The sequence below is a fragment of the Protopterus annectens genome, chromosome 6.part1, assembly GCF_019279795.1.
Source record: "Protopterus annectens isolate FY-2018-M chromosome 6.part1, PAN1.0, whole genome shotgun sequence".
Lineage (NCBI taxonomy): Eukaryota > Metazoa > Chordata > Ceratodontiformes > Protopteridae > Protopterus > Protopterus annectens.
Genome location: NC_056738.1, coordinates 375,633,413 through 375,658,288, shown reverse-complemented (window position 1 = coordinate 375,658,288; position 24,876 = coordinate 375,633,413). Strand labels below are relative to the sequence as shown.

The window sequence follows — 24,876 nt, the reverse complement described above, 5'->3', positions numbered from 1 at the left end:
ATATTGCAATGTCTTGCAGTACTTATCACCTTATGACCCAGTCATCCCATAAAAGCAAGAAACCATGAATTTGCTCAAAATGCAGAGTAACCTATTGAAGCAAATCTTGCAAATTTTGCATCTAAAACAAAACAGTCTTTGGCCTAAATGCAACAGCTTAGCTTTTATTATTCTTATAATAACAAGCGATTCAGACACTGGCTGTCATACAGGTTATCAGTCATTAGACACTGCAGAGACCTAATATAACATTTTGTCTTGGTAACACAAAACATAAAATGTTTCATTTCTGTTTTCAATACAGCAGTGAGAATAAAGTATATACAAAATTCAGGAAACAGCAACTTAAAAGTTTATACAGGCTTCTGATCGCTTCTGTGAATGAACCTTCTCTAGCTTTCAGCTCAGTGTTCATGGATCAGTGCACACACACACACACACACACACACACACACACACACACACACACACACACACACACACACACACACACACACACGCACACACACACACACACACACACACACACACACACACATGCATCCGTATAGAAATATGGAAATATTGGGGTATTAAACATTTAATACTTGCCTATTTAAATTATTCTCTCTTAGAGTTATGATTGCATATTTTAATTGTCTGACATCATAGCTAATTTAAATCCCCTTGCCTTATTCCATTCCTTGGTCTCAAGAGTAGCATAACATTTAGTCATATTTTTTTCCATCTTCCATTTTCTTTTGAGCTATGCTGTGCAAAAAAGTGTAAGCCCAATTTTTTTTAGATTTCAAAGTATTCCTTAATATAAAGACAGACTTGTTATGGGTTGTATATAATCATGTGTATGCCAACAGATATGCAAAAATAGAAAAATGCATCGTATGTGTGCTGTTAGTGCTATAAATTTACAAACATTAAAGGGACAGTCCCAGAGATTTTTTGTTTTGATTCTGGTCTTTGTTTACATTTTCAGTCTGGCTTTCTGAGCATGTCCCAGCTTTGGCTTTGGAGGATGGGTTAGGGGTGGTTACAGGAAGTTTTAATGATCTTAGTCAAATTCCATCTCAAATTGCAGTTGAACTCACAACAGCTCTCACTGAGTCATTCACTAGTGTCACATGTGCTTTTTATCCTCAAAGAAAAGTAGCCTTTCAGGAATTTTATGACCTCACTAGCTACTACCTTGCAGGAAAGCATATGAGCAGTGCAAAACTAAAATGTTAGTAAACAGAGTTTTATGTTCATTTAATTTCATTTTTTATGTTGTGTGGTTTTCTAAATGCTAGCCAAGTGTTTTGATGTTATGCATGGCTGCCACTTGCTCTGTAGAAAGCATCAGAGTGATGCAAGTTTCAAACAGTAGCAGGAGCACTCTTCTTTTTTTCATGTTTTCTCTTTTAATCACTAAATACTAGCTAGGTATAATGGTTTTCTGAAATAAATGAAGAAATACCAAACCAACAGGCTGAAATCCAGGAACTTTAATAGATGTATCCAAAAGAGTAGTAAGTGCTTTCACGGTGACCACACCGCTTCATCAGACAACATTAACTAAGAAATACAACTCTTTTATACAAAGTGTGACCAATAAAAAGCCCTTAATTATGATGCCATCAAAAAATTTCAACATTTTTAAAAGAACACATACTGCAGAAAACACATTCATAAATCATGAATAAAAACAGCTATAAAATGTATGTAAGCATATCACACTTATAAAAATATGTATAAAAATAAAAAATATTATGTCTAAGTCTACGTCCTTTCAAGAAGGGTTTCAGTGAAAAAAAAACATTTAGACCAAGTGGTTTTTCTGCATTCAACAATAAAGTCCACTTCTGTTCTATAGTTTCAGTGTGTTTTTAAAATCACCTCCTCTTAAATTAGTGTCTAAAATTTGCAATACAAAGAACCCAAATGAGTCTGTTATGGCTCATAATATGTGCATTACTATCTTTTTTATTCTTTATGTCTCTCTGATGTTCAAGGACCCTATCTTTAAAGGGTCTATTTGCCTTGCCAACATAAAATGCCTGACATAGTTGACAGAAAGAAAAATATACACAGTTACACATTTTGCAGTCAGCATAAAAATCAACATTAATTGTGAATCTTAAAACTGGGTGTGTGTATGACAGACAGGTAAAATAAATTTACAGGCTGAGCAACATCTGCAAGGGAATGTACCAGTCCTGTCAGATAATGGGTTCCCTTTCTCTAGCATATTGGACTTATAACAAAGATGTTGCTTGAGGGATTTGTTGTTTCTGAAAGAAAAATGTGGAGTACTTCCTATCTTGTCTTTTAACTCAGGTACACTATTCAATATCTTCCACTTATTCTTTATAATGTCACAATATTGACTTATATCACTAGAATATTGTAGCGGCACTCTAAAAATATTATTAGTATAGTCCTGTTGCCGTCCTACTGCATGTGTACTTGTAGTTGATTTAAAATAAGGCCTGCATCTATCTAATCTCTGCTTTCAAGCTTCAGAGATGCAGGGGTCCATTTCTATTTTTTGATAGCCCAAAAGATTCAAGAGCTTTGCGTGCAACTGTTTCATCATTATGAAGCCTAAGTATTCTATATACCTGTCATTTAAGCATATTTCTCATTATATGCCTTGGATGCATACTATTATTGTGTAAAAGTGTTGCACACATGTAAATTTCAGAAAGGAGGTAGTACTATGCATGCACCTCATGAAATTGTTCAAATCATCAACTGTGCCACCCCATAACATAAAAATATCATCAACAAAACAGACATACCAGTGAAGGTGCTCTGCAAATACATTACTGTTTGACAATAAATGATGTTCCTATTGTACCAAAACTAGGTTAGCATAGCTATTGGCACAGGCAGTGCCCATGGCCATGCCAACCTTTTACAGAAAAAAATCCTGTTCAAATAGAACAATATTATTCTCTAACACAATCTATAATAGGGAACATATAAGTTTTATATTATCATCAGAAAAGCCTTCCTTACCATGTAAGAATTCCCTTACATTATTTATGCCCCAATCATTGTGGATGACCATAAATAATGACTCTATGTCAAGCGCAACAAACATATAATTAACATTGATGGTCGAGATTCTATCATACAGCCTCTCAAGGAAAGTTTTCGTATCCTTCAAAACACTGTCACACAATTCCAATAGAGGGTGTAATGTCTTCTCTATATAAATAGACAATGGTTCATTGCACCATCCAGCTCCTGATACTACTGGCCTCATAGGCGGAATAACACAATTTTTGCAAATTTTGGGGAAGCCATAAACTATGGGGGTTAAAGGATGATCAACATTCAAGAACTTGAAAAGGCCTTCATTAATCAAACCAGTCATCAGTAAATCAAATATCATAAAAGAAACCTTCTCAGTTATCCCATGTACTACATGCTTAGGAATACAGTTATAAGTATTGGTATCATATAGAAGTACTTTCATTTGATTCAGGTACATTTCTCTATCCAAAACCACAATGCCACCACCTTTGTCAGCTGGTCTTATTTCCAAGGCACGTCTGTTCTTAAATTCTTGTAAGGCTATATAGTCTTCTGAAGACATATTACAAAAGTTAGCCCTAGTGCCATGTTGAAACAAGTCCCTAAACTCAGTTTCACACATATCAATAAACGTTTGTATAGTAGGGTGAGATATAGGTATAAAAATGCTAGGTTTATTAAAAGATTCAAAAATATCATTGTTACCATCAGAGTATAAAGTTTTTAAAGTTAAAGACCTTGCTAATACCCTTAAGTCTTTTAACAGTTCAGCTTGGTCTGCACGTTTGGATGGTACAAATGAGAGACTTATTTAACAGTTCAACCTGTGTTTGTGTAAGTTCTAATGAAGAGATGTTATGCACCACACCTGCATTTAAAATCTCTGTTTCTTCACTACTTGTTCTGTCCTTTCAATGCTCTTCTGTCACTGTAACCTCCCTTTCCTACTCATACTCCTTGACCTGTTCCTGATGGGTAGAGGGTTTGATAAAGAAAAAGCTATTGGTATTTTGTTGCCTAAAAAATCCCTCTTCTGTTTTGTGCCATTCAGAGGTATTTAAAAACAAAATAAGATATAAAGGCACAAAGGCACCGTAGTGGCGCAGCAATACATTTTGGTTCCTCACTTTAGTTCCTGGTTGGGGTGGCTTCTTTGCAGAGTGTGCATATAATACCCGAGTCGACAAAGGTTTTCATTGGCTGCTCTGGCTTCTTCTCATATTCCAAATACATGCTGAAGGTGAAGTAGTGAACCTCTCAACTGCTTGTACATGTGCATGCAGTGTGTGTGTGTGTGTGTGTGTGTGTGTGTGTGTGTGTGTGTGTGTGTGTGTGTGTGTGTGTGTGTGCGTGTGTGTGTGTGCACTTGTGTCATTCAGTGAAATGGCATCATTCAGATATGCTTTGTTGTCTTACATTCATCAGTTGCCAGCACAGGGTCCATATCTCCACTATCCTGAATTGGATAAGTGGGTATCCAAGAATAAAGGAATGAATACATGAATGAGGCATAGATCTTCATAGTGAAAGGTACATTCCAAGTTGTAGAGACATAATCATGGAACTATCGTGAGTTAATCTATGATTCAGACATTGTACCTTCCATCTTGTTTTCTATATTCTTCAAGCACTAATTACTTGTTTAACTCTATAATCTAAAGCCACCTCCAAAAGTAGCTTTAGTATATGTCCTATCCTCTATCAGTGCCCTTTATTATTATATATAATCAGAAAGCACTTTCCCTAGGTCTCTTGGAACAAGGTACTATCCTCCAGAATTGTGTCTGCCTCCTCTGTTTTCTGTTTTGCTTGTGAAAAAGAATTCAAGCAACTGATGAGACCATACTTGGTTTGAAAATGTGTTATATTTGTGAGCTATGGACACTTTACTAATATGACAGCCTGCCAGTTACTATGCAATAAACAGTATTTGTCCCTCAGGAAAATGTAATTGAATTTTAGATGCTTTCTTTAAAGAGCAGCTGATACATTCGTTATAGTTTTGTAAAGTCACCCTTGGAAATGTATTGCACTTTCCTATAGTATATTAATGAGAACTTGTACATTATCATAAAAAATGTAATTCCTGATTATTTCTTCTAGGTCTTTTGCTGTCCATCCAACCAAAATCTCAATGTACTGACTGTGAAAGTACAGCTTCTGTCTAAGCTACAAATTGAGATGTCACACTATCTGACTCTGGCAAAGTAATATGAGCACTACTGGGTAATATGAACTCAGACAGAATTTTAATGAAAAAAGTCTGGGGATGCCCAACAGACTTAATAAAGTATTTAACGTGCTAACAATATATGGGATATATGAAACACAAACTGTTTTCTCGCTTATTATGCTTTCTAAAAATTCACGTGCGTGTGTGTGTGTGTGTGTGTGTGTGTGTGTGTGTGTGTGTGTGTGTGTGTGTGTGTGTGTGTGTGCGTGTGTGTGTCAACAACCCCTCAGTTAATGCCTTTATTACCTCACCTTGAAAATGAAGTGAACATGACCAACCAGTACTTTTCATCATCATGAAACAAATAAACAAATGAATAACATCTGTACTTCTTAATGTTCTTTTACTTTTTCTCCTTCTAGTGGGCTCACAAAAAAGTTATGGTTTGAGTTTCTAACTCTCAGTTTTATATGGTGAGCACTTCTTTTGCATCCCACCTGGTCATAAGGATCTCTTATTTGGGCCATTTATTTTTGCTTTGGTCTGTTACATACATACATCTGTCTAACTTTTACTTCTAATTACACAAAAATGCTTATATGTTTTAATTGAAATCTTGTATTAACACAAAGATAATCTGATTTATAGATTTGCAATGCAACAAACATGTTTAACTGAAATCCTGTATTAACAAAAAGATACTCTGATTTGTAGATTAGCAGTGCAACAAAAATATGTCTTGGAGAAATGTTAAGGCATAGATTCTGCAAACAAATGTGAAACATTTCCTTTTTGCAATGGTCTTTACATTTTCTTTTATTCAACTATAAACTTGCACATTTTATGGTCTAAATTTGTACTGCAAAGTAAATGGTATCAGATTTTCCTCTGCTGAGTTGGAAACTACAACTGCAGCATTTGCAAGTTTATAAATTCTAGTGCAAATTAAACATTTTATAAGCAACTAAGACAGATGCTCTCCAAAGTATTCCAAAAAGATCTTCTGAATTCTCATTAACTGGCGCCACTGCAGAACAAAAGAAGATAATACCTGGAAAGATAGATATTAATAAGGCAAATTTGTAAAAATTGTTAAAACCATGAATCTAACTTGAAGTAGCTCAAAGCAAGACAAACTTCTAGTCGGATAGCAGTTACAAGAAGTAACATATAGTGTATAGCATGTGTAGGCAATGTAAAAAATAGCTGCAAAAATGTTTTTTACTCTTACTAGTCTAAGTTTGAACCCAATACTTTTGTGGTTTACTCAAAATAATATCTTAATTCATGTACACAAAATCATGAAAATGGGCCTTAATATTCTGCACTTTGACCATTTAATAAACTGCATACCTCTGCAGAATGTAGATCTGGAAAATACGTTTGAATTTAATAGCCTGTAGTTTACCAAGTCATTAACAATGTTTACCTAACAGCACTAGGGCAAGCAGAATGGTTGGGTACAAAAGACATACCATAATTAAAAACAAAGAGTATGTCAAACTATTGAACACCTCAATGATTTGTACAGTTTTAGAACAGAATGTGTTGGTTTGGACCCCGTTTGTAGGCAAAATTAATTCCTATTTAAAAATAATTAAGTTAAAGGACTCAGGCATCTATCATGTATTGAGCATTCAGAAAGTGCTGAAACTATGTAAAGGTAGACTACTAAGCAAGGATCGCATATGTCAGCCATTTAAGGATTTACTCATTATGGAGAGGATAAGGCAGGAAGAGAAGTAAATGTATTTATTCAATAACATAAAGTAATCCAGTAATGCATGTATATGGATATCAGACTGCCAGGAGAGTCTGTTGGTCTAGTCAGAGGAGAACTAAACTTTAGGAGTTGCATTCAAAAGCTATCAAGTCAGCTTAGAGGATTAAGTTATTTGATACCAGAGAAGTTACTGCATCCCTAAGTTAGGAGCAGCGGATAACGCTGAAAATTCGTATAACCTATATGTAGTCAACGGACATTGCAGTATCAAAAATTATATAGCAAGTTGCCTTTGTTTGAACACAGGGGTAGGAATAAGGTGAAAACATTACACCATACAGTTCACTGCATATTTCCATTATCCACTCAAATATCATGCGTAATTCTTTTGGCCTCATTTCTCACTGGAAGTTACTGAGAGGGCACAACACATACAAGATACTACCAAAAGGTGAAAAGACAAAATCTAAAACACTCAGTAAGAAGATTTACAAGGAGATGAACATACGATTCCTAAGGGAGAATGAGGAAATGGATGAATGCAGAAAATATATCCTGAAGTATGCAAATACCATCAAGAATTTCCAGGTCAAAAAAGGTCAAGGATGATCGAACAACATATGGCCATAGAAGGCATGATCAGAAGAAGTGTCAGTAAGGGATATACAGCTGGCATTATCCTTACATGCAAAAATCATTCACTGAGTTAGATGTGGCCTTAAAGACAGGAGAACCTCAGCACACAGATGTCATTATCCTCACATGCAGAAATCATTCACGGAGTTAGATGTGGCCTTAAAGACAGGAGAACCTGAGCAGGCACAGCAGTTAATTTCATTTCACATATTTTGCTTGTCAGCAGGAGACATTTTGTATGATTACTCTGCCTTTTAAACAATTTCTGCATTCTATGTCTCTTTCTTTGACAGCATATACCTTTTCAAGGCAAGATATACATTATATGTGTTATATTATTAATTCTGCCTTTTCAAGAAACCCAGGCTGTAAATAAATGTTTGGTTTTACTCTGACACTCACATTTCATACCCTAAACACTACCTGGTTATCACGTACTCATATGATTCTGTAAGAGGAAGTGTAGTTTGTGAGAAGTCATCCACATGTATCACTGAGGATTTAAAAGTCAGACATATCTAAATTATTCATATCAACAAATGGTAAGTGTTGCCCAAGAAACTATGTCTGCATCACATGCAGAGAGCAAACTGCTATCTGTGAAGCGGGTGATACATTCTCTGCCTTCCTGCCTATGTTTTTTGCCTGTATAGACCAAGGCAACTTCTTACTTACTATGGCATTAGTATTAATTCATAGTTCCATGTAGGTCTGTTAGTTTAATCCAGAGGAATAAGTCCATGATTAGGTCTATGAACTGCTGTTATTTTCATTCTGTAGTCCTGAGTTTGATTCTCCCAGTCTCTAATTGCATATTGTATGATTCTAAACAGGTCACTTAGCACGATTTCTTAGGCCACCCATGAGAAGAGGCCCTTGTGTCTGATGGTTTAAGTCTGATAACAAAAAAACAAAAGCTATTAGTTCCAGAATGATGTAAAAGTTTTCTAGTTATTATGCAAGAATGGAGGAAGTATATGTAAAATAATCACCAATACCATTTGTCTGTATACAGCTCCATGTGCCCACTGAGCAAGAGCAGAATTTTTTTCAGTGAATGAAAAGAAACATCCTTTCTATGCTACAAATTAGTAATCTATATTTAGTTTTAGGGACAAGACAGGTTTCTTATTTACTTGCAGAAGACCTGTTCCAAAGAAGACATTGGTTGAAAGGAAGGAATATCAGTGGACCTGTATACTAACCACGTGTAGCTGCACTCGCAGGATACTGAAAGTCTGCCCACTGCAGAAATAGTCCACCCTTTATAGCCTTCATGTCAAAAGTCTAGTGTAAGAACTGCATGAGGCTTACAACTCAACTGTCCAGATTTTCATAGAATGTCCAGATTTTAGCCTCAGATTTCTGGTATGTGCCTCAAAATATTACTGGTATTTTAGCAAATCACTGAGGACTGACATCACCAACTAATGACACATACTTGAGTTTTGGACTTAAAATCTTTAAGAAAATGCATAGTAATGCAAATTAAGTAATTCTAATAACTTTCAAAGTTTATAAAAGTAATAATTAAAATCTGTCCCTATTTTTGGGCTTTTGTCAACTCATTATTTTTGGCTTTGTCCAGATTTCTTGTGCTAAAACGTTGAGAGGTATGGTATGCTGGGGAGGCTGATTCTAAGATTTGAGTGGAATAAAAAGTTAAAGATACACTTAGCATTGTAATATATGTTAATGTTGAAGCTAATCTGTAAACAGTGTTAGCACAGCAGCAACAAGCCTCTCCTAATGAGATATAAAGTAATAAATGCTGAGCTGTAGTAATCATATACTTGTAAATAAGGGACATCAGACCCTTTTAGCATGCTTCAGAACTGATAAGAGCTCATTGAACTATACTGTTGTCAAACAGAATATACTACTCTTAAAAATATGTAATCAGAATACTGGATAAGCTGATGCAAAGATGATAAGTGGCACTCTTGTGTGCCACATTATCTAGCTGTTTTTCTTTACAGCTTGTTTGCATTTACTGCCATTCTTAATATGCTTAACATGAGCCACAGTAGTCTGACAATTATGAGAAAGAAAATGACAATATATGTACTATGGCAATATCTTAAACTGGTCAATCTAGAGGTAGTGTTAATGAAACAAGTGATCGGCTTATCAAGATCCAGTGACAGAGAGTCCCATCCCCCTCCATACTTCCCCCAATCCTTAACATATGTCATAAAAACATTTCTGCAATGGAGATTTATATGTTAATTTCCTGACAGTGACAGTAGTCCTTAAGCCTGATCTCAATGGTTATAATCATCTTTCCCTGCATCTGTGACACACAGAACATCTGCATACTGACAGAACTCAGAGAAGTCAGTCATCAAGTGCTCTGCTTTTGAAACTGAAGGTGATTACTACCAAGGACACTGATGACTTAAATTCAAAAAAATCTTTTTTGGTGTTGGAAAATCAGACAGAGAGAGACACACAGCAGGAGGTTAACTATCTTGTAGATAGACTAAAGGCAGATTCTGCAAGGAAGAGAAATACAATAAAGGTCTGCACTTGACTAATATAAGCAAAAGAGGGGGACAGCTGGAGCAGACAATTCTGACAAGCAGAGGGAATGGCTGGTCAACACTGCAGTAAGCCTTGAGACATAGAGCATGACCATAGATCTGCACATTCATATACCTGTCCTGTCTGCAACTCCAACAAAATATAAATCACTTAGGCTGTACAGTCACCATCTCATTCCTGTTTCGGCCAGAAGTCAACACCCTGTAGTAAGAGCTTGGTGAATTAAGTACCATTGCATGACAAGTTATGATTCAGCCCATATCAGCTCCCAACATGGTATTCAACAGAAGGCTGAGAAAGAGATGTCAAAACAGATAGTAAAGAAAATACAGGCAAATGCCACTTCTAAAATGGCAGTCCATTTGTTCAGTTACCTGCAAGCAATGAGGTATTACAGTACCCTTTAAACAGAAAACAATATGATGTCTAACTGCTGTACTAAAACTAAGTTGGCATATCTTTCAGTAGTGCTGAAGTCTGGATGACCATTATGATCTGAACCCTTAGATTGCCTTCCGCAATACAAGTAAAACCCTAGAGGTATTGTAAATGCAGGTCGCTTGCTTTACACAAAAGATGGTTAGCTGAAGCATTAAATTACCCTTCAAACAGCAAGTCATTCAAAGGAATAAACATGCCATTAAGATGCTGACGTGTTTATATTTTTTCTGATCTATATTTAGGGCATATGAACTTAAGAACACTCTACAAATGAGCAAAAGGGAACAAACAAAAAATAATAGGTGTCATGACTGACTAATGGTTGAGGGTCCTTTCAACAGCTATATTATTTTAAAATCATGACTGACTAATGGTTCAGGCTTCGTTCAACAGGTATATTATTTTAAAATAATTGTATTTGCTAGCAATTTTTTCCATGGTGATAGAGGAATTGAGGATGAACACACTCTAATAACTGAAAAGTGAAAAAAAAAAAAAAGGAAAAAGAAAAGACACTAAAGCTCACAGCCAAAGAATTAGACCAAAAATAGCTTAAAACCTACAACAGAGTTACCCTTAAATATGAAAATTGTTCAGAAGATTAACCATTAATTTCTGCTTCAGCAATCAGATGGGTTTGCCAGTGCAGCTTTATTTTTTTCCACTAAAGCTTATTTGCATGCCCCTCTATGCCACTGTTCATGTCTCCACTTCAGCAGTCTGTGTCTTACATAGAATATGCGTAAAACAAACATAATTCACAGTGAAGTGGTCCACAGGTAAAATGAAACACAAAAAGATGTGCTAATTACCTTAAATGCATCATTGCCCTAGAGGTAAGTGTCATACTAATAAAATCACAGAGACTGTGTTTTAGAATTTCATCTATCTGAAATAAGGCTTTAAGGATCCTTCACTGGTCATAATCCTTTGTCCTGAAGCAACACTGAATAAATATGAGTATAGTAAAGAGGAAAGATTTGTAAAGTGTCAAAGCATTGCGAGGGCACAGAAACCTCGCTTTGAACAGTGTCTTGCGGTTTATAACAGAATGTTCTTTTACCTCCTATATCTAGTATTAGCCTTTTCCCTCTGGAGAGCCAGTTAGGAAGGCTGTACCTCAGACAGGTGCAGGTGCCTTGTAGATAAATGGGGTGCATTTACAGATTTTTTAACTCCTGCATCCCGTATATTAGCAGCACATAAATCATTTCCAAATTAGTAAACTAAAGGGGTCTGCAACTTGTGTGCCTTTCATGGCAAAGAGCGATTCTTAGGCACTGCTGCGAATACATTGTGCCTATGACTGCACGCCCTTCTCCTCCCCCCAGCCATCAATCAGTGTCATTTTCTTTCTGTGCCTGCATCCTCACTAAGAGGAGGGCTGTTTTATCCCTGCCAGTGTTCACTGCTTTCAGGTTTTGAGTGATGAACCAGAATACAATATTACTGAACTTTTTATTATGCTAGCCAAACCTCTAAGAAACAAATTTTTTACAACGATATGATGAGGCATTAAAAGCCCAGGTCATTGCTCTATTTACTACCTGGAAAATACCCTGCATATAAAAGTTTATCCTAGTGTACTACACAGAAGTGTGAGAAAAACGCTTCACTTATTACTTTGCAAATCACCTGCCTATTATGTAGGCATAAAGGGGGAAAAATACCTGTTTAATTCATTAAGTTTTAATTCTTACCTGATTACTACAAGTGGGCTTGATCGTGGTCCAGTGAACCCTCTTGTTTCTCTCCAAATGATTGTTTTCTGCTGGCAAGGAAAGGGAACCTTTAGAAAGTACAAATTCTCAGACTGGTTGATACATCCACAGCAGGTCATACAGAGTCATACATAGTTACAGAGGTCAGATTTAGTCCTTGGTTTCTTCACATTATCTATGAGGGTATAGAATGATTATAGCATCTGATTTGCTGTAGAATCTCTCTGGGAGGGTCACTGTAGTAATTGCCCTTTAGCCCTCCCAGGCTGTTGTCTGTGGAACCCTTATGCCCCAATCTGGTTTCCTTCTAGTAGCCACTTGACTTCCTTGGCTTGCATATCACACTGGCATTGGCTTCCCTCCCTGCATTACGCTCCTTGTATATTCCACTGTTTCAAGTTCCATACAGACCTTTCTACTGTCTTACTTCCTTTTCATTTGCAGTTCACTTAGGTCAGCTTTATTTAATTTTGGGAGGAGGCAGTGTTACATCACACTATGTTTCTCATCCTCAGATATAAGTAACATTATAAATGTAACAAGAGAAGCAGTTATCCACCAGCTTTAGACTGTTCAGCCTCTGTTGGTCAAGTTGGTGTCCACATGTAAAACTCTTGTCTAGCCCAGTTTGCAACTGTCTTCTTTGGAAGCTTAGAGCAAGGGTTTGCAGCTGGTTTGCCCCACCCCAAGATCAAAGCAGACTAAATAAGGCTGGCAGCAGTTCCAGAGGGCTGCAATAACAGAATGAATGAAAGAAGACAGCGTGTGTGGCTGCATGTGTGTGTGTGTGTGTGTGTGTGTGTGTGTGTGTGTGTATGTGCGTGTGTGAGTGCGTGTATGTGAGTGACAGAATGTGCATGTGTGAGTGAGTGAGAGAGAGAGAGAGAGAGGCTATCCAGCTCTCTGCATCAGCAACGGAGTATGGGGAGGGGGGAATCTCTATAGAAACTAGCAGCGAATAACAAGCCAGGAAAAATAGGAGGGCATCATCAGCATTACAGAGCAGCACTCAGGATTAGTACAATCAATCTACAGGAATGGAGCACTGCAAATGCTGAGAACATACAAAATGCAAAGCAGGCATTAAACTTGACAAGCACAGCTACTGCTGTTGCATGTTTATATCAAAGCACATTAATGCAAATGCCCAGGGTATACAGGGATATGCTTGTGGAATATCTATGTGCGTACTTGTGTGTGTGTGTGTGTGTGTGTGTGTGTGTGTGTGTGTGTGTGTGTGTGTGTGTGTGTGTGTGTGTGTGTGTGTGTGTAGGTCTGAAACAGAAAGTTTATTTATAAACAAACGCACAACTCAGATGTTTATAAGTATAAATGTGTGTGTGTGTGTGTGTGTGTGTGTGTGTGTGTGTGTGTGTGTGTGTGTGTGTGTGTGTGTGTGTGTGTGTGTGTGTGTGTGTGTGTGTGTGTGTGTGTGTGTGTGTGTGTGTGTGTGTGTGTGTATAAATATATACACACACACACACACACACACACATACACAAAACATGCGTGCATGTGTGTATACACTCCAGCAGTCTGAACGATTCATATGCCTTTAAAGGCACAACCTCTTGATATTCATATTTCATTCTTAAAGGTAATATGCATATGCTTTGTGTGTGTGTGTCTATGTGAATTAGAGATTTAGCTCTGTTAAACATTTTTAAGTATCCCTGCATTGTTCTATTTTAGATAGCGATCCCTTCATTTGAGTAATCAGAATAGTCTCTTACTGTTTTTTTGTTGAATATTCTTAAAGGTGGATTTGCACAATGCTGCATATTTTGATTATTTCTAGCAAATATAAGGAAACTGTGATCATTTGTTTTTCTCCTGTTACCAAATCTAACCAGTAAAGCACTCTTTTTTCCTCTGCTACCTTTGTAGTCATTTACATATCTCTGTTTTCACTAAATGCCACTGTTAGGAGGAATGCTATACAAGGAGATGAAAAGTAATCTGCTCAAGGTTATGCTAATCATATCCCAGTATATGCTAATAAACATGAAATCTATTGGCATATCATTGATAAGAATCAGATCAAAGTGGAATGGCAAGAGAGAGAGAAAGACTTGAACCTCTTACTAGCTTCCTTATAGCTACTGTCTGAAGTTAAGAGCAATATGTCTCTAATCCTTAATAAGACTGAAAAGTCTGGCACAAACAGCTTTTGCTCTGCATATTCGTATATAAATGCTGCCAAAGTCACTTCTTCACTGTGTGAATACAGCATGGCAGAAAATCCGTACTCCCTGAAGTCCACTAAGTCAATCAAAAATGATTGATTCAGGATGCTTCACTGGGCAAAAAAGAAAAAAAAACAGGAGAAATATAGGTCTCAGAGGTTCCAGGAGCCTGAAGAATAACACAAACCATGAATATGAGGATCACTGGAAAAGCTGAAAATACCATACAAATCTGTGACAGCCAGACAGGTGATTGTGGTTTGTCCAATTTAAAAATACTACAAGCTTGCATAGGTGCTCACCAAAAGTGGCCTTCTGCAAAATTGTTTGACATCATTTGTAAGTGGACAAGCAGTTTATATCTCATCATGAGCTCTAAACCAGAACACCTAGTAGTCAACATGCATAAAATTGAACCCTTTATTCCAAAATCCCAGAATGTAGCTTGCAAACTCTTTGGATACTTAACTTTCTCAGCAGCAGATTTGTATATTACAGTACCACTGAATGTATTTTCAGTCATATACCAAGCTATCAACAGTCTTCAGACCTGTATAACATATACACAGCCCTCATTAAGGCAAAAAACTTGCAACTGAAAGAAGGCCAAGACCAGTGCCATCTCTACAATTAAGGATATCTGAAGGTATGTCCTAAGAATTAATTCCTTCTTACATTAGAAAGTGGCCCAGCAGCTGATCATATTGTAATAAAAACATGAACATTTTTCTGACTAATCTTTATTCCACTAGAACTACATATGCAGAAAAAACAATTTAAAAGATAGTCTTAGGTGATTAACAGATTTACAGTACATTGTTTATTTTATACTGTCTTACGGTTCACAACAGAAGATCTACTCCCATGACCAAATGGTTATGCTCACATTAAAAATTTGCACTGAGGATTCCTAGACATTCTCTCTGCCTGTACTAATTAGATAATGTGGGCTGATCAGTTAGCATGATGCAATGAATTTCTGGCTCAGAGAAATGGTAAAATCACACAGACATACACCTCATTAAAGGCTGTTTGCCACACATCTGAATTAAATACTGTGCTGCCAGACCCAGCCACCCTAGTGTCCTCCATAGCAGCCCATGCAACTCAGTAGCAAAGGCAATGCCCTACACACACACACACACACACACACACACACACACACACATACACACACACACACACACACACACACACACACACACACACACACACGCCTCTACATTCATTCATCCACAAGTCCATATATATGCACACACACATGCACAGACACAGAAACACACACACATACATTCATTCACTAGCATGTATGCCACTACATGCAGTCACCCACAAGTACACACACACACACACACACACACACACACACACACACACACACACACACACACACACACACACACACACACACACACACACACACACACACACACACACACACACCTGCACACACGCACACACACACACACACACACACACACACACACACACACACACATCTCTTCTATACTTACCTGTACCAGGGCTAATCCCATGGTCCTCCTAGAGTAGAAATGAACTCTCTGAATTCCTCTGAATCCCTATGCCAAATTAATTGGGAGCCAGGGACATTTCCACAGGACAGCACATGAGTAATTAGCATTAGCCACTCCCCTGACTGCCACATCAGCATGCATCTTCCCCAGTGAGACCGCTCTCTGCACTAATGCCACCCTATCTGCTTAGCACACACTGGAGCTCATCATCATCATCATTAACCCCCTTTTCCCATTTTCTACATGGGGTCAAAGTGTTGTCTTAACTGTTACCACCTATCCCGATTCAATGTCACACTTCTGCCTTCTTTGATACTCATGCCTGACTTTTGCAGATCTTCACTCACCCAATCCATCCACCTCTTTGCTGGCTACCCTCATTTCCTTTTGCCTTCTTCCTGTCAGTCCAAAATCTTCTTCACCAATTATCTTTTGCTTTTCTGCACATGTGTCTGAACCACAGTAATCAGTTTTCTGTGATCTTTTCTGCAATTGGAGTTACTTTGGCTTCTGCCCTTATGCCCTTATTTCTTCATCTATCCTGTAGATCAGTATGTATGTATACCTTTAAGAAGGTGTCCATAGGCTTGCACCTGTGTATAAATACTGAGCACGTGCGAGCCAGACTGCCATTTGGTAGAGAGCTACTGAGATGTAAACATGCATGTATGTAAAAGTCTATCAATTAATCAGTTTGTTTATATTTTATGTTGCTGCTATCCATCCTGATGTGTTTCTGTATAACAAAGCATATAAACCAACTATCCTACCTGTTTGTCTTGAATCATAACATAGGACAAGCAACATGGTGTCAGAAATAGGATCCAGAATCAAGACCAAGAGGCACTCAGTTAATGTTGGAGGAATATGGAGGAATGGATCATCCCCGCTACACGTACAACTCACAAAACAGGTCAGAAACCAATTCCAGGTACTCAAACTTGCTTAAATGATTTCTTACTCAAAGAATATAAAATGCAGTACTCTGAATGCTCAAAATGTATTTCTAATTAAACAAATTGTCCAAAACTGAGACATATTCGGAGTAGTTACAAAAATCTTTGAAATAATGTCCGAATCGCATAAAATATGTAAAATAAGGAAAATGACTGCATTTTTTCGCTATGTGCTACTTTTTTGCATTAATTAAAGCTGTTCAAGATATCTGAAGTATACAGTGTTGCAAGTTTGTGCAGTATTACAGTACAGTTAAATTGCAAAATATAGCCATTTCAAAGCATATTTTGCAAAGTACAGTATTTCATAGAGTTTACTGTGCATATGAATGTTATTACAAGTACCTGGTGTGTATGTGTGCATGTTGATACATAATTACAAGGGCCATTTGTTGGCATGGCAGAAGGCTTTCGTAGACCAGCTCCACTTGTATTTGATAATAATATTGCTGAGAACTGGAGAGTGTTTGAGCAAGAGTACGATATTTTCATACAAGCTGCATTTTCTGCACATACAAATGTATTTATTCTACTTAATTTAGCTGGTTCAGAAGCCATAGAAAGACAACATTCATTTGTGTATGTGCCTGCTGTGTTTGCAGGAGAGGGGAAAAACTGTCATATAGTGGTACCGAGTGAAACAAGGAAGACGCCGAGTGCTTAAAACAAAAATTTTGACAAAGTTCTTGAAAGAGCACTTGAAATTAATCTTAAGCTGAATCCTCAGAAGTACAAGTTCAGGCTACGAGAAGTTACTTATGTTGGTCATTTGTTTACTAGTTCAGGCTTACGACCAGATCCTTCCAAGTAAACAGCAGTTCTTGAGATGCCAGCTCCAGACAATGTTCAAGCCCTACAACATTTTCTTTGCATGGTTAACTACCTAGGCAAGTTCATTCCAGACTTAAGCCAACTTTCAGCACCATTAGAGAGCTGAGATGCAAAGATGTATCCTGGTCCTCAGAATAACAGCAAAGATGTCCTGAAACAGAGAATTGCTAGTCCACCAACTCTCAGATACTATGATGTTTACAAACCAGTAACTCTTTCTTGTGATGCTTCGAAATTGAGTCTTGGTGCAGTCATTCTTCAAGAAGGTAGACCAGTAGCCTATGCATCCAGAACTATAACCCAATCTGAGATGCAATATGCCCAGATAGAGAAAGAACTCTTGGCAATTGTGTTTGCATGTTCGAAGGTCCATGATCAGATTTATGGCCACCCTATTCAAATTGAAACAGATCATCAACATCTATTCTCTATTTTGAGAAAGCCTATGCATACAGCTCCTGCCAGATTGCAATGCATGATGCTCAAATTGCAAAAGGATAATTTCAATCTTGTCTACACAAAAGGCAAACTTTTTTATCTTGCTGATACTTTATCCAGATTGCCTAGAAATACCACTGAACTGTATGAAAATAAGTGCCTTGATTTTGAAGTCATGGAAGTGAGAAATTTTTCTTCCACACGTCTTGATGAGCTTAGAAGTCACAGTGCTTCAGATCCAATTCTTCAGAAGCTCAACCACTTTATCAGTCAAGGATGGTCATCAAAGCAATCTTGTTTACCTCATGACCTGCAACCATATTTTCCTTACAGAGATGAGATTTTGTTTGACAATTGTATCATCATGAAAGGTCCTACAGTGATTGTTCCAAAACCCTTATAACAGGAGTACATTATCATCTTACATCGTGGCCACCCAGGAACTGATTCTACCAAAAGAAGGATGAGAGGGCTAGTATTTTGGCCTTCTATGTCAAAGGATTTTGAGAGAGTACTTTCACCTTGTTCTGTTTGTAATAGTACAAAGCCACAGCAACAAAAAGAACCACTTCATCTAAACCAGAGTTTAGAACTACCTTGGTTGACAGTAGCTGCAGACATTTTCAAATGGAATGGTCAACATTACTTGGTCTTAGTAGACTCTTATTCAAATTGGTTCGAGATTGACCTACTTCCTAATCTAGCATCCAGTGCTGTCATTACAAAGTTGAAGCATCATTTTGCAGTCCATGGTGGTCCGCACAAAGTTATTTCTGACAATGGTACACAGTTTACAAACCGGCAGTTCAAGAGATTTTCTGAAATGTGGGACTTTATTCATGTTACAAGTAGCCCTGAGTACTCACAGTCAAATGGTTTGGCAAAATGTGCAGTTCGAAGTGCAAAACAGTTACTAGAGAAGTCGAAACAAGACAATAACGATGTTTTTCTGAATCTCCTGACTCTCAGAAATATTCATCATGATAAACATCTTGGTTCACCTGCACAAAAGCTTTTGTCGAGATAAACCAGAACCATACTACCAATCAGTAGGAGAGATCTTATTCAGGTATATAGGGCATTTAGACACAACTACCTCTGGGAATGTTTGGCGTTATCAAACAGTACTAGAGAATCATCAGATAACCCATGTAGAAGATTCTATAGGAATGAGAAGTGTACTAATTGGTTCTCTGACAGAGTAGCTAATGCAAGGAACAGACTACCAAATTATTTTAAAGCAAGTACTAATTTAGATGTTTTTAATAACAGCCTGGATACTTATTATGGGAACAAGTGTTTTGGTTATAGGCAAGCTAGAAGGTCATTAATGCCTGCGCTTGAAATATTTGTATGTATATAATCAGTAGCAGTCTGTGGTACCCTGTGCTAAGAACAACAAAGCAGTGAGAGCTCAACTCATGAAGAAGAGTTTGTCCCAGAAGTCCTAGTATGATAAGTCCAGCAAACCGCTCATTCCATTACGAGAAGGGGAGATAGTGAGGATGCGGCAGTCCAAAGGTTTTGATCGGATTGGAGTCGTGAAAAGTGTATGTCCAAACCCGAGATTGTACATTGTGGAATTACAAGGAGTTGAATTTAGACAGAACTGGAAACATTTATTACCAGTGTCTGAGCCAGTATTGCAGCATTTTGCCTGTGAAAAAGACTCTAGATCACAGACTGAGTCATCCATTGGTGTTCCAGTTCCAGAGGACATTTCAGCAAATATCCCTGTTCCTGAGAAGATTCCTGAAACTCCCGAAACAGATTGCCACCAATGACTGTCCCTGTTGCTAAACCCAGTCCTAATTGCTATATCACTAGATCAGGTCGCATTTCCAGACCATGTTCCAGATACACAGCAACTTGGACATGAACATGAGAGGATGTAGATCAGTATGTATGTATGTATACCTTTAAGAAGCTTTCCATGGGCTTCCACATGTGTATAAATACTAAGCACATGAGAGCCAGACTGCCATTTTGTAGAGAGCTGTTGAGATGTAGGCATGCATGTATGTAAAGGTCTGTCAGTTAATCAGTTTGTTTATATTTTATGTTACTGCTATCCATCCTGATGTGTTTCTATATGATAAAGCATATAAATGAACTACCCCACCTGTTCATCTTGAATCATAACATAGGACGAGTGAAATATCCCACAATGTGTATCCTACCACCCACCTCAGGCACTTCATTTCCATCACCTCTAGCTTCATCATCTGCTCTGCTTTAGTGCCCAGGTTTCTGTACCTTACAGTAGTACTGGTCACACCACTGTTTTGTACACCTTACTTTTCACCTTTTTTAGCATTCTTCTGTCATATACTACACCTGACACTCTATGCCAGTTGGCTGCAGCCCCACTTACTCTAGCTCTAACCTCTTCATTCAGACTTCCCTTCTCCTCAACCAGCCCTTCCAGATGCTTGAAGCTGTTAACCTTTTCCACTACATTCCCTCCTATCTCAATTCTCAACTTCTTCTAAACTCCACCATTTGCTGTCATTACAACTGTCTTATGTGTACTCATTGTCATCCTATGTGCCTTCAGTAATGCATTCCATTCCTCTATCCTTTGCTAAAATCATTGCTCAAAGTTTGCCTGTAATGCCACATTGTCTGCATACAGCAACTGTGTTGATCTGTCTCCTCTGACCTGTTTGCTAATGTAGTCCATCACCAGTATGAACAGCAGTGGACTCAGAGGTGAACCCTGATGCATACCCATTCAACAGAAACTTCATCTTGACCATTTCTTTAAACCTGCCATCTATATACTGTGTAGCACCATCTCTCAATAACATTGATCAGATAGGCATCATAGGTCATTGTTCCACTCTACTCGTCACTCATTAGACCCATTATAGAGTACAATGCCCCTTTTGGAATGTACCTCACAAGACATCTGCAACAGCTGGAAAGGCCACAGAAGTACCCCACAAAGAGGATTACTGGCCTCAAACAAATGCCCTACACTGGCCGCCTCAAAAAACTCCAGCTTTACTCCGTAACATATCACCTACTCCGAGGTGATCTCTGCCTAACATATAAAACTATGTCAAACCCAGAGCTGTTGGACATGCTACACCTAAAGAAATCCCAATCCCTCCAAGCTGCATGCTCTAGCGACCTAAACCTTGTCACCACAATAAACAGGACACACTGGAGAGATAGATTCCTGTCCCAGAGACTTCCTATACTCTGGAACAAGCTACCTATCTATGTCAAGCAAAGTTCTTCATTAGCACTCTTAAAGAAAAATCTTGATGAGTGGATGGGAAATAGGAAATACACCCCGGGGATCACTTCTGTGTATCTACTGGACAGTGGTACAGGAATATAACTTTCTTGGGTGGCATAAGCTATGGTACCTTGCTGGCTAGGCTTACGTAGGCCCTTGGGCTGACAGCCTAGTACCTACCTATGAACCTATGAACCTATGTGGAATGCTTACTAACAGCTTACCAAGAGATTCAATTAGGAAGCTCACAGCATGGTTAATATATGTCATTTTATACTTAGAAAATATTCTTTTGGTGAATTAATGCTATTCACTATGGATATCAGTTAAAAATAATTTTAACACTTGAATGTAACACTGAAATGTGTGCCAACCCCTTTCAGTGTGGAAATGAGCAGATGATGGCTCTTTACAAGTTAAATTAAGGATCACTTCTCATAGTAAGGTACACTTGGGAGGTATGAGTGCAGATCATGGCTCTTTACAACTTAAATTGAGGATCACTTCTCATAGTAAGGTACACCTGGGAGGTATGAGCATGACAGGTTTCCTACCTCTGTAATTTTGTCTTCCTGCATGTTTGCAGAGCTAATTTCAGGTGTTCAGGCGTGTTCAGTGTATCATAAAGTCAATACAATGTTTATCAGGGCTATGCATCACATAAATTGAACAAATGAGAAACAGTAATGATACTAGCCCTAATTAGCATAATCATCATGCCCAGAGGGGGGGTAATCTCACAATATTAGTGTGATGGGAGCCACAGATCTGCACTGGACTATGAGAGGCAACAACTTATGTTCCAGCTAAATATAATTGCAACAGTAAACAAGTGGTTTACCTAGCTAAGTGCGTTTCATGCAGCGCATTTTATATAGGTAAAACGGACAGGAGATTACTAGATAGAATAAAAGAACATATTTACAATATAAATGCAAAAAGAATGGAAAACGCTTTAGCTAGACATATAGATGTGTTTCCAAACCATAAATTCAACTTTAGGGTTATAGATCAAATTGTGTCAGACAACAGAGGTGGGAATGACAGTCTCCTTTTAGAAAGAAGGGAGCTTTTATGGCAATTAAGAACTAATGCATGCAGGGCCCCAGGTATTAATGAAGTGTGTTCACTGAAATGTATTTTAAGATTGAAAAATCTGGATAGATAAAATTAAATTTAATTTTTAAATTTTAAATTTAAAGTTAAAAAATGTTATTAAAGTATTTAGTATTTGTTTTAAACTATATTGGATAAATAAACATGTAAACTTATACATTCACATATATTTACATATTTTCATATTTTTAACATTTTTAATTAAATCAGTTTTAATGTTATGAGATATGTATCCAGAGGTCACTAATCAGTAAGTAAACACACATTTTATAATTTAACATATGGTACCTACTCGGTTAGTCTGGAAAAAAGGACACAACATCATAATACAAAACATAACACAACATAACATGTATACAACATTTAGATTCATTCGAATAGATTTATATATATACATTTATTTATTTATTTATAATAAACAGTATTAATATGAACAATATTGTCAGTAAATTCATCAAATTCAATCAAAATAAATAACATTTATAATATATAGTATATTAAATAGAATTATATATATATATATTTTTAAACAATTTTTAAACAATTACATTCATTGTTACATATATTCAAAATTACATATATTTTAAAGACCAAATATGAAGAAAAAGACAGGTCAAAGACGAGACTGAGCATATGAGTAAAAGTAAGAAACAAAAGTAAAAAACAACAAAAATAAAAATAAAACAAAAATGACAACATAATATATAACAAGATAGTATGTAGTTTCATTTTTATTTTTATTTACTCAGTAAGATGTCATTTTAAGGCACTAGTTTTTAAATTGTGATTAACTTTTTAAATTGTGATTAACTAATTAACCTATCAATTGGGTCAAGAAGATATATTAGATGAGCGTAACTTAGGGGCGGTTGTACTTCTGATGAAGTTGGGACAGGAGTCCTGACGAAAAATGTATGTTTAAATAATCGCATTTAAAGTTTAATAAAAGACTTGGTTTTCAAATATTAAGGAAAGACTGTTTTGTGTCCACCGAGGCGTGTTCATAGTACGTGGAAGCAGTGGTGATTGGTATCGGAGAAAGAGCGGTGTGAGTGCTTTTTTGCGGAGAAGTTGCAATTTTTTCCTCAGTTTCGTTATGTTCCAGTCCCTCATATTACCACAAATAAGTGTTGGTACAGAAGATTTATTTGCTTGCATAAGGTTATGATGTTTTTACACCTACTTCTTTGTACAGGGATGGCTTTTTGGATGCTATTGACTGGAAGGCTTGGGAATGCTGTCATTGTTTCAGTGTATTTACATGTATTGCTGAATGCTTCCCTATGGGGTACATTTCAAGTGTGCTGGCCATGGTAGCATACAGGCATGTTATAGTAGGTTGTAGCAATAGGTTGCATGCTATACACCACTGTAAAGTTGAGTATGTCAAACGTGTTTACAATATAATTTTTCAAAGGTTGTGGCCAATGATCATATGCTTGTTAAGCTGCATGCTTTTTAATTTGCAGTCATGTGCTGGTATGGGAACACTTTATAATCTCAAAATTCTGAAATACCGAATTTCAGAATCCCGAGATCATAAAGCCGAAATTTCTATATACAGAAACCCCAGAAGCACGAATTTCAAAATCCAGACATTCAGAGATGTTGAAGTAGCACTTCTGGTGTTACAGTGTTTGAATGGAAGTCCAGTTAAGTATGTATGTTTAAGGGTGTTGGTTAGGGGCTTTAGTGTGTGTCACTGTGTGTTGTGACTGTGATGTGTGTGTGCAAGGGGAATGTAGGTGTGTAGTGGTGTTTCCGTGTGTTTGTCTGTGTAGTACGACCCTGGAGTTAATAAATTTAAGTAGGGGGGGTGGGGTGGGGGTGCTTGCCCCGCTGCTTGTATGTAGTGTAGGTTTGTGTGTTTGTGTGTGGGGGGAAGGTGTGTGTTTGTGTATGTGTGTGGTGTCTGGTTAGTGTAGGATTTGCGATTTCAAAATTCGTACTTTTGGGATTTCAGTATTTAGAGCTTTTGGCTTTATGGTCTCGAAATTCTGAGATTTGGTACCGCTGATATATATATATATATATATATATATATATATATATATATATATATATATATATATATATATATATATATTTTTTTTTTTTGGGGGGGGTGGAATTGTGCTTAGATATTCAGGTTAAGACTGTTTTATGGATACATGCATGTTAGTGTCAGGCCATACTAAAGCATAGCAGATGGCCTGTTAGTATAATATTCATATCAGAATTTCCAAGATCCATGTAGGAAAACATTTGTTAATTCTTGGGTTTTTGTACCAAAAGATCTATGCTTAATTCATGTATAGTTATGTACTCCTTC

The 24,876-nt window shown here is 37.2% G+C and overlaps 1 protein-coding gene across 2 annotated transcripts in view; it reads right to left on the bottom strand.

Moving 5' to 3' along the window:
- LOC122805570 (sodium/calcium exchanger 1-like) overlaps positions 1-13,090 on the bottom strand; it is a 1,812,535-nt gene extending 1,799,445 nt beyond the window's left edge. For both annotated transcript variants that reach the window (XM_044075789.1, XM_044075788.1), the window contains exon 1: positions 12,236-13,090. The gene's annotated coding sequence lies outside the window, so the exon portion shown is untranslated. The remainder of the gene's footprint in view (positions 1-12,235) is intronic.
- Between the last annotated feature and the right edge of the window lie 11,786 nt (positions 13,091-24,876).